This window comes from Somniosus microcephalus, chromosome 13, assembly GCF_052327205.1.
Source record: "Somniosus microcephalus isolate GS21.2 chromosome 13, FLI_Smic_1.0, whole genome shotgun sequence".
NCBI classification, from domain to species: domain Eukaryota; kingdom Metazoa; phylum Chordata; class Chondrichthyes; order Squaliformes; family Somniosidae; genus Somniosus; species Somniosus microcephalus.
Window position 1 is genome coordinate 180,273,757 of NC_140999.1, and position 13,526 is coordinate 180,287,282.

At 46.2% G+C, this 13,526-nt stretch overlaps 1 protein-coding gene across 4 annotated transcripts in view; it reads right to left on the reverse strand.

The window, feature by feature from the left end:
* The window catches only part of LOC147108825 (transcription factor MafB-like), a 388,751-nt gene that overhangs the window by 324,856 nt on the left and 50,369 nt on the right, over positions 1–13,526 (reverse strand). The window lies entirely within an intron of this gene.

Below are 13,526 nucleotides of genomic sequence, written 5' to 3' on the forward strand. Positions count from 1 at the left end.
CACTCTGGGAAATGCGCGTTGACTGCCGTGATGATTTGGCGGTGGTCACAGACCAGCTGCACGTTGAGGGAGTGGAACCCCTTGCGGTTGCGGAAGTCCTAAGAATGCTGGCATGGCGCCCTCAAAGCCACGTGTGTGCTGTCAGTCGCCCCCTGCACCATGGGGAAGTCCGCAATAGAAGTGATACCCTGCGCGCGCTCCGCCTGCTTGTGCAGGGTCAGAGGGAAGGTGAAGTGGACTGCAACCTGAGCGATAGTCGCAATGTCCCCAATTGCTGACTGAAAGGATCCGTTGGCATAAAATTTGAGGCCATCAGTCAGTTTAGCGAACACGGACAGAGAGGTCCTGCACCGTTCACGCGGCTGCAGATCCTCAGCAAGCAGGTGGCACAGATCAGTAACAATGTCCCTCCCGAATCGGAGCCTTCGCAAACACTGCTCCTCCGACATGTCAAGGCTTGACACCTGCTGCCTAAAGACCCTCGCAGCATACCGTCGGATTGGCCGACCTCCATTGCCCCTCCTCCTTCTGGCCAATCCCGGCCCTCTCTCCCGCCGTCTCTCTGCCCCTTCACAGTGTTCGGCCATGAGGCCGTCGCCCTCCAAAGCAGCTCCCATTCCGATGCCAGTTGGTCAAAAGGCTGTTAGGTGTAGTCCTCCAACTGCTCCGGACAGGTTTGAAGGTCCCAAGTACTGTAATGCTAAATTCCCAAAACTCTGCTCCACAGTAGCTCACCAACTCTCTCCAGCAATGATTGCAATGAGCAGGCCAAGTGGCTGAAGCTTCTGCACTAGAGCTGTCCCCTTTAAATAGCGCCCCCTACTCCAAGGAGGGCCTGCTAGCGCTCCCTCGAACTGTCACTAATAGCGCTAGGCGTTAAGGCTCCGGGCGCCACCCAATATGCGCTCAGGCGCTCCTAAAAGGCGTTGCACACTGAAATGACGTCATGATCTGCTTGCGCTCGCGGGCGCGCGCAAACACTTAGCGCAGGCGTTAAATGTATAGTCAATATGCGAGTTGTCGCTATCTTCATAGCGACCGCCCCAACATAGGGTATCGCCCCAATTCTAGGTCTCTTTAGGCACTCAACGCCGGCGCTACCAACCGAATTTCTAGGCCATAATGTTTTATTATTTAAATTATAAAAACTTTTGAGATTACAGCTTTATTTCTGAAACTTTCACTAATACTACTACATACTTAAACTCAAAGAAAGGGCGCCAAAATAAAAGTTCGCCCAGGGCACCATTTTCCCTAAGGCCGGCCCTGATGAGCTGACCTCGCTTGATAACACAAGGTTAGCTCATTTGTATATATTTCTAGTGCTCTGAGCTTGTCACTTGTGATGCATTGCGGGGCAGGGGGCAGGAATATTGGTCACCAGAAGCCAGACTTCAGAAGACCACCCCCAATTTTGGGGACTTAAAGAAAAAAACACTTAAGTGTATTGATGATATACACATAAATGCACATGTACAAATAGGTACATACAAACACATGTACAGTATATACAATGATGCACTAAATTTTGCAATTTGTCAAGTATTTTGTGACTAACTTTAGTTCAAATCTTTCCCACTTCTATTTTTCGAACTTTCTTTTGAGGCACTGGTTCCATTGTCCTTTGTGAATGAGTGATTATGGATTGAGATTTGAAGGGCTGATCTGCACTAAGTCAGTCAGTATTTAATAGACTGCCTTATGTTCATTCATCACTGTTCGAAATGCTGCAATCACATAAATGTTGGGTTCTCTATTACAGCCTACTAAACACCATTGAAATAAATGGGAAATACATTGGCCTGGCTGTGTAAGTTACATCTTGATGATGTCAATTTTTTGACATCAGGTTTCTTGGAACATGCAAACTCTTAGAATCCCAGGATCTAGTTTTATTTATGTCCTCGGTGAGCACCAGGGTCAACTGCTTGAGCCATCTATACACGTTACAATTGTCTTTGGTTACATTATTATGCCATCTGTTTTACGAGTAATAAAAAATAAAATATCTGGGAATAACTTATGAGAGATTAATTCTCATGTTCCATTTTCCTTTTAACTTGAGATTGCTCTCCTGGCTTTTGGTGAGCGAAACTCCAGCATACTTCAGAGATATACTACAACAACTTGCATTTCTATAGCGCCTTTAACGTAGTAAAACGTCCCAAGCAGTTTGACAGGAGCGTTGGCAAACAAAATTTGATACCGAGCTATACAAGGAGATACGAGGACAGGTGACCAAAAGCTTGGTCAAAGAGTTAAGTTTTAAGGAGCATCTTAAAAGGAGGAAAGAGAGGTAGAGGTGGGGAAGGTTTAAGGAGAGAATTTCAGAGCTTAGGGCCTTGGCAGCTGAAGGCACGGCCGCCAGTGGTAGAGCGATGAAAATCGGGGACGCAAAAGATGCCAGAATTTGAGGAGCGCAGAGATCCCGAAAGGTTAATAACCAATAAAATAAAACAGAACTTAGAGAAGACGTGATGAGAACGCATGGACAGGCGAAAAGCCAATCAGCCCACTCTGCCCACAGGTTATGGACTAAATCAATTTAGCCAAATCTCATGCCTTGACTGAGTTTTCACCTTCATAAAACCTTCCTCTGCTTAGGACATCGCCATTTAAACTGAGAGTGGGCCAGTGGACAATGCTAAATGTGTACTCAGAATCACAGAAACCCCACAGTGCAGATAGAGGCCATTTCGGCCCATCGAGCCTGCACCGACACATATCCCACCCGATTCCCCGTAACCCCTACACCAACACATATCCCACCCTATCCCCATAACCCCACGTATTTAATCCCCCTAACACACTAAGGGTCAATTTATCATAGCCAATCATCCTAACCCGCACCTCTTTGGACTGTGGGAGGAAACCGGAGCACCCGGAGGAAACCCACGCAAACACGGGGAGAATGTGTGCAAACTCCACACAGACAGTCGCCCGAGGCCGGATTCGAACCCGGGTCCCTGGCGCTGTGAGGCAACAGTGCTAACCACTATGCCACCGTGCTGTCTAGATTGACAGTAGAATACTCTCTAAATACTCCATAAATTAATCATACAGTTAATCAAATTGTCAGCTGAACTTAAAAAGTGCTACAACTTCCTGACCAGTCCTCAGTGTTGCTGCCAAATTTACTAGTTTCGGCATGTCTCATTTCCTAGGCTGTCACTGAGTTATCTAAACCCATGACCTTTTGCCCGCAAAACCAGACTTTTTAATCTCCGAAGAGAAAATTCTGCATAAAGACTTCCTGATCATCAAAGGTAATGGAACAGCACTGTATAATATTTTACCAATACACCTCTCTATTCAATCCTGGCAAGCTTAACAATAACCTTCCCCTGCCACCCCCCCAACCCCACCACCCCCCCTCTCTGCATCCTAGTCCCAGGAGTATAGAAACCATCGTGTTCTGGATGCAATATCTTATATCTTAGGAGCCCTGCACTTTGGCAGAAGGCCATTTGGCTGCACTGATTTGAAGATAAGCCAACCAGGGCCTGGGGAGGGGAAAAGGAAAATCAGAGAAAAAGTTGTCACTGGGGCCACTGTCACTTATCTCCTGGGAGTAGGTTGAGAAAGGGATCAGTGGATGCGTTGCTGGTACTACACAGGTCTATAATGGACTTTTCCCCCCCACAGTGTCAGCTGAGGCTCAGTCGGTAGCCCACTCGCCTCTGAATCTGAAGGTCGTGGGTTCACGTACCACTCCAGGGACTTGAGCACATAAAGCTAGGCTGACATTCCAGTGGAGTGCTGCACTGTTGGAGGTGCCGTCTTTCAGATGAGATGCTAAACCGAGGCCCTGTCAGCTCTCTCAGGTGGATGTAAAAGATCCCATGGCACCATTTCAAAGAAGAGCAGGGGAGTTATCCCCAGTGTTCTAGCCAATATTTATCCCTCAACCAACATAACAAAAACAGATGATCTGGTCATTATCACATTGCTGTTTGTGGGAGTTTGCTGTGCGCAAATTGGCTGCCGCGTTTCCCACATTACAACAGTGACTCCACTTCAAAAGTACTTCATTGGCTGTAAAGCACTTAGAGACATCCGGTGGTCGTGAAAGGCGCCGTATAAATGCAAGTTTGTCAGTGCACTGGTGCATTAACTGGGTTCTGCAAGGCGATGATAGAACACAGCTGGGCTGCGGCTGCAATTCCCAGCAAGGCAATTTCCCAATCCTAGCCTCATCTTTCAATTAGGTGTAAAAAAAAAAGGCGGCTAGTTAAGTCTCCACTGAAAGGGAGAGTTAAGTCATCCAAAGGCTGTTTCATGCAGCTCGGCCCAAAAGGAGCATTGGCCGAAGCCTGGGAACAAATTGTTACCCTGCCCTGCCCATCAGAGTTTGGCATTTGGCATAAGGGGGAGAAAGAGAGAACGAGAGAGAAAAGTAATAATTCAAAATTCTGGGGAGGAAAGAATTATCAATCATTTCCTTTTAATTCTGTACAATCTGCCTGTAATGGAGAACTGGCCAACATGTATCTAATCGACTCTAAAACCATACTGAAAGAAGAAACTCAATTTTTGTGATCACATCACTACAGGATATGGTAATGCCCTTGTGCAGTGATTTATGGTCGTGCGAAACACTGGGACCAATAGATGTGTGTCTAAAAATAATGTCATTGTATTTTACTTTACATTTAAAAAGGCCTTGAGTAAAGTCTAAGTAGGATCAAAACAGTTCATGCAACAATCATTACCGCCATTAATATTGCATGAAAAATACTCCGCGGACTCCTGCTCCATACTCTGTAGCAGTAGCAAGAATCAATGACCCACTACCAATCTGTTGAGAAAGGTCCGTCAGTCTAAATACACTTCTGCTGAACCAACACTTGTTAGGAGTCACAACAAAGAGAGTGTGAGCTCGTCTGATGAGCCGCTCAGTATTGGACTCTTTGCACGGCGCGTGATGGATGACCATTTCTGCTTTGTGGGAAAAGATGTGGCTCCCTGCATGGGGCCTTTTCTCATCTCAAATTTAGTCCTCATAAATCACAGGTGCAAAGAAGACAGCTTCCGTTTCATTACACCTACATGCCGAAGTATCAATCACAGCAGCACAACTGACTGTACCGCTCACTTCAGCTCTTTATTTCCCCCCCCCCCCCCAAAAAAAAATATATGTATTGGAATACCATTTCCACCTCTTTGTCTGCAAATTCCAGAAGAGCAGTCGAGACTGACCAGAGGCAACAAGAGAGAAAAGTCTTTTCAAAAGGAGTAGGATGGAAACTGTGACGATGACTTCAGGGCCCTTACTGACAGCTTATGTGGCAAACACACCAGTCACCAGCACAAAGAGCCAGTTACACAATTATCTTAATTTAACGGTTGCGGATTGTGTGGGTAGCTATCTGCTGTAGGAGGAGCAGGGGCATTCCATACATCCTCACCACTTTTCACTTAAGCGTTTGTTATCCTTGAATGATTTACAGAAGGAAAAAAAAAGGTACTGCCTTTGAGGAATGCAGTGAGCGGCATTTTTCTTTTTAAGTGATTCAAAGATTTTTGTGCAGCGCTTGTCTCAAGATATTACTATGTTACACACGACGCAGGTTCATATTGTTTTTCAAAGTTTATTCTATAAAGGGGAAAGGCTACTGTGCTCGGAAAGTGAAAATGTGTCTTTGGGAACTCAGATTTGGTAATGTCAAAATCAATGGGATAGATTTTCGCCTTCACTATCTGGGCAGTAATCTGGCGGAGCGGTTTGTTTGCACATTATAGAACCCGCTCAATTTTCATTCCAATGAAATCAATGGGTTCTAGAACAGACGGGCGATCTGCTCACCCAAGCAGTGAAGACAACAATCTACCCCGATATATTTTGCTGCAGTTATACTGCAACTACCAATGTCTTCTGGTTATGATTGGCACTCGAAACGCCTTTGCTACATTGCTTCGATGCACGCGCAGAGCCCTGCTGTTTCTGATGCAAATCTTTAATGTTAAGAGAGCACAATGTGAGCTTCGGAACATTAAAACTATTCTAGGTGATGCTTTAAAAAAAAAAGTTGCCAGTGCCTGGGCACATTGAAACTACAGCTCAACTCTGGTCTGGAGTCATAGTGCAACCCGAGCATGAGGTTAGCTCCTGTCAGATCGACAGCTGAGTTATATTGTCACTTCTCACATTGTTGCGTGGCCAAAACTGTTTCTTGCCAAGGCCAAAGTGTCAAAATAAGTGCACCATAAGTTGGAACATAGGCACAGGAGTAGGTCAATCTGCCCCTCAAGCCTGCTCCGCCCATCATTTAGATCATGGCTGATCTGTACCTCAACTCCATTTTACCCGCCTTTCTTCCATATCCCTTGATACCCTTACTGAACAAAAATCTCTCTCTGTCTTGAAGCCTCCAATTATTCCAGCATCCACAACTTTTTGGGGAAGAATTCCAGATTTCTACTACCCTCTGTGTAAAAAAGTGCTTCCTGATTCCCCCTTGAATGGCCCAGCTCTAATTTTAAGATCATGTCCCCTTGTTCCTGATCCCCTCACCAGAGGAAATAGTTCCCCCATATCTACCATATCAAGTCCTTTAACATTTTAAACATCTCGAGTAGATCACCCCTCAACCATCTATACTCAAGGTAGCAAAAGTCAAGTTTATGCAACCTATCTACTGTAACCCTCTAAGGGCTGGTATCATTGTGGTGAACCTGCGCTGCATCGCCTCCAAGGCCAATATATCCTTCCTCAGGTGCGGTGCACTGGCATGAACTACACCCAGGCTCTATTTTTTTTCCATTGAAAAACTATGATGAAGGGACAAGAACCACAAGGCCGGATGACCAAGGTCAAAAAGAAAAAAGGCGATATTTTCCCGCCTTCCCATTCCGTCTTGGCCGATGTACAGGGGCAGCTCAAGTGAAGTGTGCTTCTCCTGCCTAGGCCCAGCAACACCGGGATTTCCTGTTCTATAAAGGGCAGGAAAGTGAGGCGCAACTGCAAGGCCTCTGAAACCGCTGGGCGTCAGCGGCCAGAACATTCCCTTTAGACCTGGACATCCTGGGGAAGTATGTAAACTTCTCAAGATGCACTAAACTTCCAGCCTGTCGCCATGGATCATATGGCTGGTGGACGCTCATGGGCAGCCAGTGGTTCCATGCTATTTTGTGTGTCTCAGAGACCTTGGCAGCACGTGACCGGTCAACTGGAAGAATCTACTACCGGCATTTATGGAATCTGATGAATGCCTCATCAGCACTGCAGTCGAACCTGAAGCATCTAGGTTTTAAATTCACTTTCCTCATCTCCCCAATCTGTAGCAACCCCGGATTGCCCAATTGTACAATAGGCATGAATCCCGCTGAGCATAAATGAGGCAGCAGTGATTGAAAGCAAGAAATGGAGCATCACCATAAAATTAACGCTTTATATAAATACACCCATCACCAATCCCATTTTAAGGCGGACAGTTCTGTCGCCCACTGGGAAATTATGGTGGAAAATTGGGAAGGGTGCAAAAGTGGCCAGTCTAGTGAAATCGGGAGGTATTTGTTGGAAAATCTAAGCTTCTGGATCTTCCAGGGATGGTGGAGCTCTCCTAGATGATCCAAAAGGACACATTATCCATTCTTGTTCATAGAAGAAACCTACAGAAAAGTGCGAATTGGGCACCCAATTTTAAAGTAACATTAAATCATATTCTAGTGACAGGATTAATGACTGCATATTTTCTATATTTGGGGTTAATCATTGTGTGTTTTATATATTGGGGTTAATGGCTGGATGTGCTTCATATAGTTTGGAATTGATGGTTGTATGTTTTATATACTTGGAATTTGGAGTTAATGGCTTCATATTTTATTTATTTGGGTTAATGGCTGCACATTTGGTGTATGTTTAGTTCTAATCTGGTTACATTTTAACAAAGCAATAGTCTCTGTTAATTTGTACATTAACTTTGGTTGAGTGCTGCACTGTCGGAGGTGCCGACTTTTGGATGAGGCATTAAACCGAGGCCCCGTCTGCCCCCTCAGGTGGACTTAAAAGATCCCACGGCAATATTTGAAGAATTGCAGGGGTGTTCTCCTCACCAACATGTATCCCTCAACCAACAACGAAAAGCTGTTTATGTATATCATTACTGTTTGTGGGGCCTTGCTGTGGGCAAATTGGCTGCCGTGTTTCCTACATTACAACAGTGACTACACTTCAAAAAGTACTTCACTGGCTGCAAAGCGCTTTGGGACATCCTGAGGTCATGGAAGGCACTATATAGATGCAAGTCTTACTTTATGAAGTTCCTGATCAGCAAGCGGTGGTGCAGTGTGTTGGTGAGTAGGAGTGGGGAAATAGCCTATAGCTTCATATCTGTAATCTGACATTTGGAAAGTTCCCAAATGCAGTCAAGGAGAAAGGCATGAAGCAAGCACCAGACACTTTTCTGGCAGGAAATTAGCTTTAAAAATGTTTTAATTCATTCCTGGGATGTGGGCGTCGCTGGCAAGGCCCGCATTTATTGCCCATCCCTAATTGCCCTTGAGAGGGTGGTGGTGAGCCGCCTTCTTGAAGTCTGCAGTCCGTGTGGTGAAGGTACTCCCACAGTGTTGTTAGGTAGGGAGGTTCAAGGATTTTGACCCAGCGACGATGAAGAAATAACGATATATTTCCAAGTCAGGATGGTGTGTGACTTGGAGGTGAACTTGGAGGTGATGGTGTTCCCATGCGCCTGCTGCCCTTGTCCTTCTATGTGGTAGAGATCGTGGGTTTGAGAGGGTCTGTTGAAGAAGCCTTGGCGAGTTGCTGCAGTGCATCTTGTAGATGGTACACACTGCAGCCATGGTACGCCGGTGGTGGAGGGAGTGAATGTTTAAGGTGGTGGATGGGGTGCCAATCAAGCGGGCTGCTTTGTCCTGGATGGTGTTGAGCTTCCCGAGCATTTTGTTGGAGCTGCACTCATCCAGGTAAGTGGAGAGTATTCCATCCCTCTCCTGACTTGTGCCTGCTAGATAAAGGCTTTGGGGAGTCAGGAGGTGAGTCACCCATTGCAGAATACCCAACCTCTGACCTGCTCTTGTAGCCACAGTATTTATGTGACTGGCCCAGTTACAATTCTGGTCAATGGTGACCCCCCAGGATGTTGATGGTGGGGGTTCGACAATGGTAATGCCGTTGAATGTTAAGGGGCGGTGGTTAGTTTTTCTCTTGTTGGAGATAATCATTGCCTGGCACTTATGTGGCTCGAATGTTACTTGCCACTTATCAGCCCAAGGCTGACTGTTGCCCAGGTCTTGCTGCATGTGGGCATGGACTGCTTTATTATCTGAGGAGTTGCGAATGGAACTGAACACTGTGCAATCATCAGTGAACATCTCCACTTCCGACCTTATGATGGAGGGAAGGTCATTGATGAAGCAGCTGAAGATGGTTGGGCCTCGGACACTGCCCTGAGGAACTCCTGCAGCAATATCCTGGAGGGCAAGCCAAGCGACACTTCGTCACATCTCCTGAAAATTGCTAAAAGAGTGGCAGGAACAGAGACCAGGGATGCAGGCATCTTATTGGTCAAGGCATAGTGCGCAATGGTGGGGGTGGCGGCAGGGGGTAGATGACCTAAAGAGTGGAAGAAGAAATAATTAATAAACGAGAAGGGCAGAAACAAGATATAACTGCAAGATTCCATCCAAAGCTGATGGGAGCCTGATTAGGGGCCAAGGAAGGGCGACATGCCATTTTTCCCACCCACATTGTGCTGGCCGCCAAGTCTTCAGCACGCCCATGGAAACCTGGCAGAAAGGACACCCTTTATGGGCCCAACAAGGTTAGCCAATAGGGATCCTCTGAGCGGAGATGTTCAGAGGAAGAGGAGGAGCTGCGCTGGGATGCCAGGCTTGGGAAGTGCTCAAGAAGTGCCCTCCTGCTGACACCCACATACCTATCCCTGCAAAGAGAGGTAACATGCCTCACTTCAGCAGACATCGTGTTGACGGAGGTGCCGCTTCAACAACTCGCATTCATAGAACGCCTTTAACGTAGAAGAACGTCCCAAGGTGCTTCAGAGAAGTGTAATTAGATGAAAGAAAAAGAGATTGCACTAGCAGACCCCCGATAGCATCATAATGGTTGTGAATGCTTGAGTAACTATTCCGCTAGTAGGTTCTTCATAAACACTCTAAGCAAAGCATGTCATACATTGCATGGTATTGCATGAAACAAGACATGCCTCAAGTACCAGCTTGGCTCAGTGGTAGAATTCTATATCAGAAGATTGTGGGTTCAAATCCCACTCCAGGGCATGAACCCATGCATAAGTTAGCACTTCAGTGCCGTAGAAACATAGAAGATAGGAGCAGGAGTAGGCCATTCGGCCCCTCGAACCTGTTCCGCCATTTAATGAGATCATGGATGATCATCCAAATTCAGTACCCTGTCCCCACTTTCTCCCCATATCCCTTGAATTGTTGGAGGTGCTGTCTTGCAGATAAAATGTCTATTCAAAGCCAGCTCAGCTGGGTGTAAATGATCCTCTGTCAGCATTGCCTGTTTGGCTGCACCTGCCAAGTTGCCACCAACCCTGGAAAATCCACCTGCAAATAATGATGGGGACCTGCCTTCTCAGGGTCTGGGTCAGTATCGGAGCAGATACTGAGCTGTGCCATCTTTTGTAAGCGTACCGGCCACTACCATGCAGCAAAAGGCTTACATATGCAGAGACAGTAATGGTCAGCTGAGGCATGGTATTTCACAGAAATCACAGAAATCACAGAAACCCCACAGTGCAGATAGAGGCCATTTCGGCCCATCGAGCCTGCACCGACACATATCCCACCCGATCCCCGTAACCCCTACACCAACACATATCCCACCCTATCCCCGCAACCCCACGTATTTAATCCCCCTAACACTAAGGGTCAATTTATCATAGCCAATCAACCTAACCCGCACATCTTTGGCTGCACCTTCTTGCAAGCAGCGCTGACCTATGGGAATGGGACAGATGGCAACCCTTCTCACAAGCACATCCTACAGCGCCACTTTGAATTCAGCAATGATCAAACAGGGGCTGCTTTATCGCTTATCTGCAGACTCATGCCTGCACCTAGGGTTCCCTTTCTCTTCATCTTAACCTGCCACTTCTTAAATCCCTGCCCCTTCAACCTTGACAAATCGTTTACGGCTCTCCAAAAGTTTTCAGAATGTTTATCCCCCCAATTGGGGCACTCCTCTTTAATTGTTCACATCCCTTTAAACATCACTACGGCACAAATTTCTCTAGACGTGTCTGTATTTGCACCTGGAGTTATGAATAATTATATAGTGAGCTTTGCATGCTACTTGCACAGGAGATTCTAGGCTGACACTTCAGTGCAGCACTGAGGGAGATGCTGTCTTTCAGGTAAGACATTAAACTGAGGTCCTGTCTACCCACTCGGGTGAACATAAATGATCCATGGCACTACTCAAAGAAGAGCTATAGAGTCCTCCTGGTGTCCTGACCGACATTTACCCAACAACCAACATTACTAAAACAGATTATCTGGTCATTTATCTTATTGCTGGTTGTGGGACTTTGCTTTGTGCAAGTTGACTGCCGTGTCTCCCTACATTAGAACAGTGACTGCACTAGTTGATTGTAAAGCACTTTGAGACATCCTGAAGTCATGAAATACACCATATAAATGCAAGTTTTTTCTTTTTGCAAGCTTATTTTTGGAATATTGTGCTTCAATGACATTCTATTCTACCCCACCCTTCCTCACGCCCTTGTTAGCACTTTGCATAAACAGCCAGCAAATCCGACAGTAGACGTGCACCTGATATTTAAATAGTCTTAGAATCACCAGACTGGAGTTTTGAAATTAGGCAATCTGCTATTACCAATGAAAACTGCACAACATGAGCTGCATTTGAGCACACTGTCCACTGGATTGCCCCTGACATAATACATTCCCAAGTCCAATTATTCCTTGACAGGCTATTGATCATTAACTAAATAGAAAGCTTTGTCAGCACGTCTCTCTCATTTGAAAGGGGCCAATCAGTAACTACAGAATTAACTCTTAAAAGGGGTTTGATTTGCTGTGGGTTGGCGAGCTGGAGCAGGTACTGAGTGTGTCTTCAGGGGGGGGGTAGTAATTTTGTGCATTAAACATTAATTTAGCTAATGAAAACAGTACATTGTTGTCCATGCTCCTAAACTTGCAGCTGATGGCAAATATTTCTAAGAGATGTTACTGCACAGATGCAGCATTAACACTTAAAGTTGGCATTAAGACAATGGAGGAGCAGGCAGAGCTCGAATGGTGAGCAGAGCAGAAGACAGGAGATATTGGCTGAAGGACGAGACATTTTATGAGTCTTGCATTAGGTCTGACAATTGGAGGAGGAGGAGGACCAGCAGGACCAGCAGTAGGAGAACATGAACCAGCAGTTTTGCTGGCATAGGAGCTGGTACTGTTGATGGGTCATCTACTACACTGTTATAATAACTTTAGTAAGCCGATATCCAACACATCTTCTCCGAATAGCAGTTTATTTTACAGATTTCAAAATGGTTCACTTAAATAACCAACACCCCTGTGCTCACTGATCTGCATTGGCTCCTGGTTAAGCAACGCCTCAATTTTAAAATTCTAATCCTTGTTTTCAAATCCCTCCATGGCCTCGCCCCTCCCTATCTCTGTAATCTCCTCCAGCCCCACAACCGCCCCCCCCCCCCCCCCCCGCCCCGAGATATCTGCGCTCCTCCAATTCAGGCCTGCTGAGCTTCACCGAGTTTAATCGCTCCACCCATCAGCTGCCAAGGCCCTAAGCTTTGGAATTCCTTCCCTAAACCTCTCCACCTCTCTCTCCTCCTTTAAGACGCTCTTTAAAACCTACCTCTTTGACCAAGCTTTTTGTCATCTGACCTAATATCTCCTTATGTGGCTTGGTGTCAAATTTTGCTTTATAACGCTCCTGTGAAGTGCATTGAGACATCTTACTACATTAAAGGTGCTATATAAATGCAAGTTGTTGCTGTTGTTGTTATTCATTCTTGGGATGTGGGCGTCACTGGCATTTATTGCCCAGCCCTAGTTGCCCTGAGTTCGATACGACTGAATGCCTTTCTGGGCCACTTCAGAAGGTAGCTAAGGATCAGTCAAATAACTATCATCAACAAGACAAAATCTGTCTCGAAGGGAGGATTTATACACCTTAAATAGAGCCCAGACGCCCCCCCACCCACCACCCTCCATGACACCTGTACCTATTCTAAGTAAGCAATCTTTCTGCCCCCCCCTAACACTTGTCCCCAGTCCAGTGAGTAGTGTACGGAAGGAAGCTGTAATTTGATGGGGATGCAATCTCAGTGGCTGCTGGGCTTAGACCTGAAGCCAAGGAGCAGCATCCAGACTTGTCAGTGGAAGTGAAAGTGGCCAAGCAGACAACTCCCACCCCACTGGCTGCTCCCAGATGTTACTTGGATGCAGCTCACTTCTGAATTGCTGAGGTTACAGATGCCCTCTTCAACCAACTGTCTGCATACGTCAGTGTCGTACTGCACCGGGTGGGGAGGCAGACC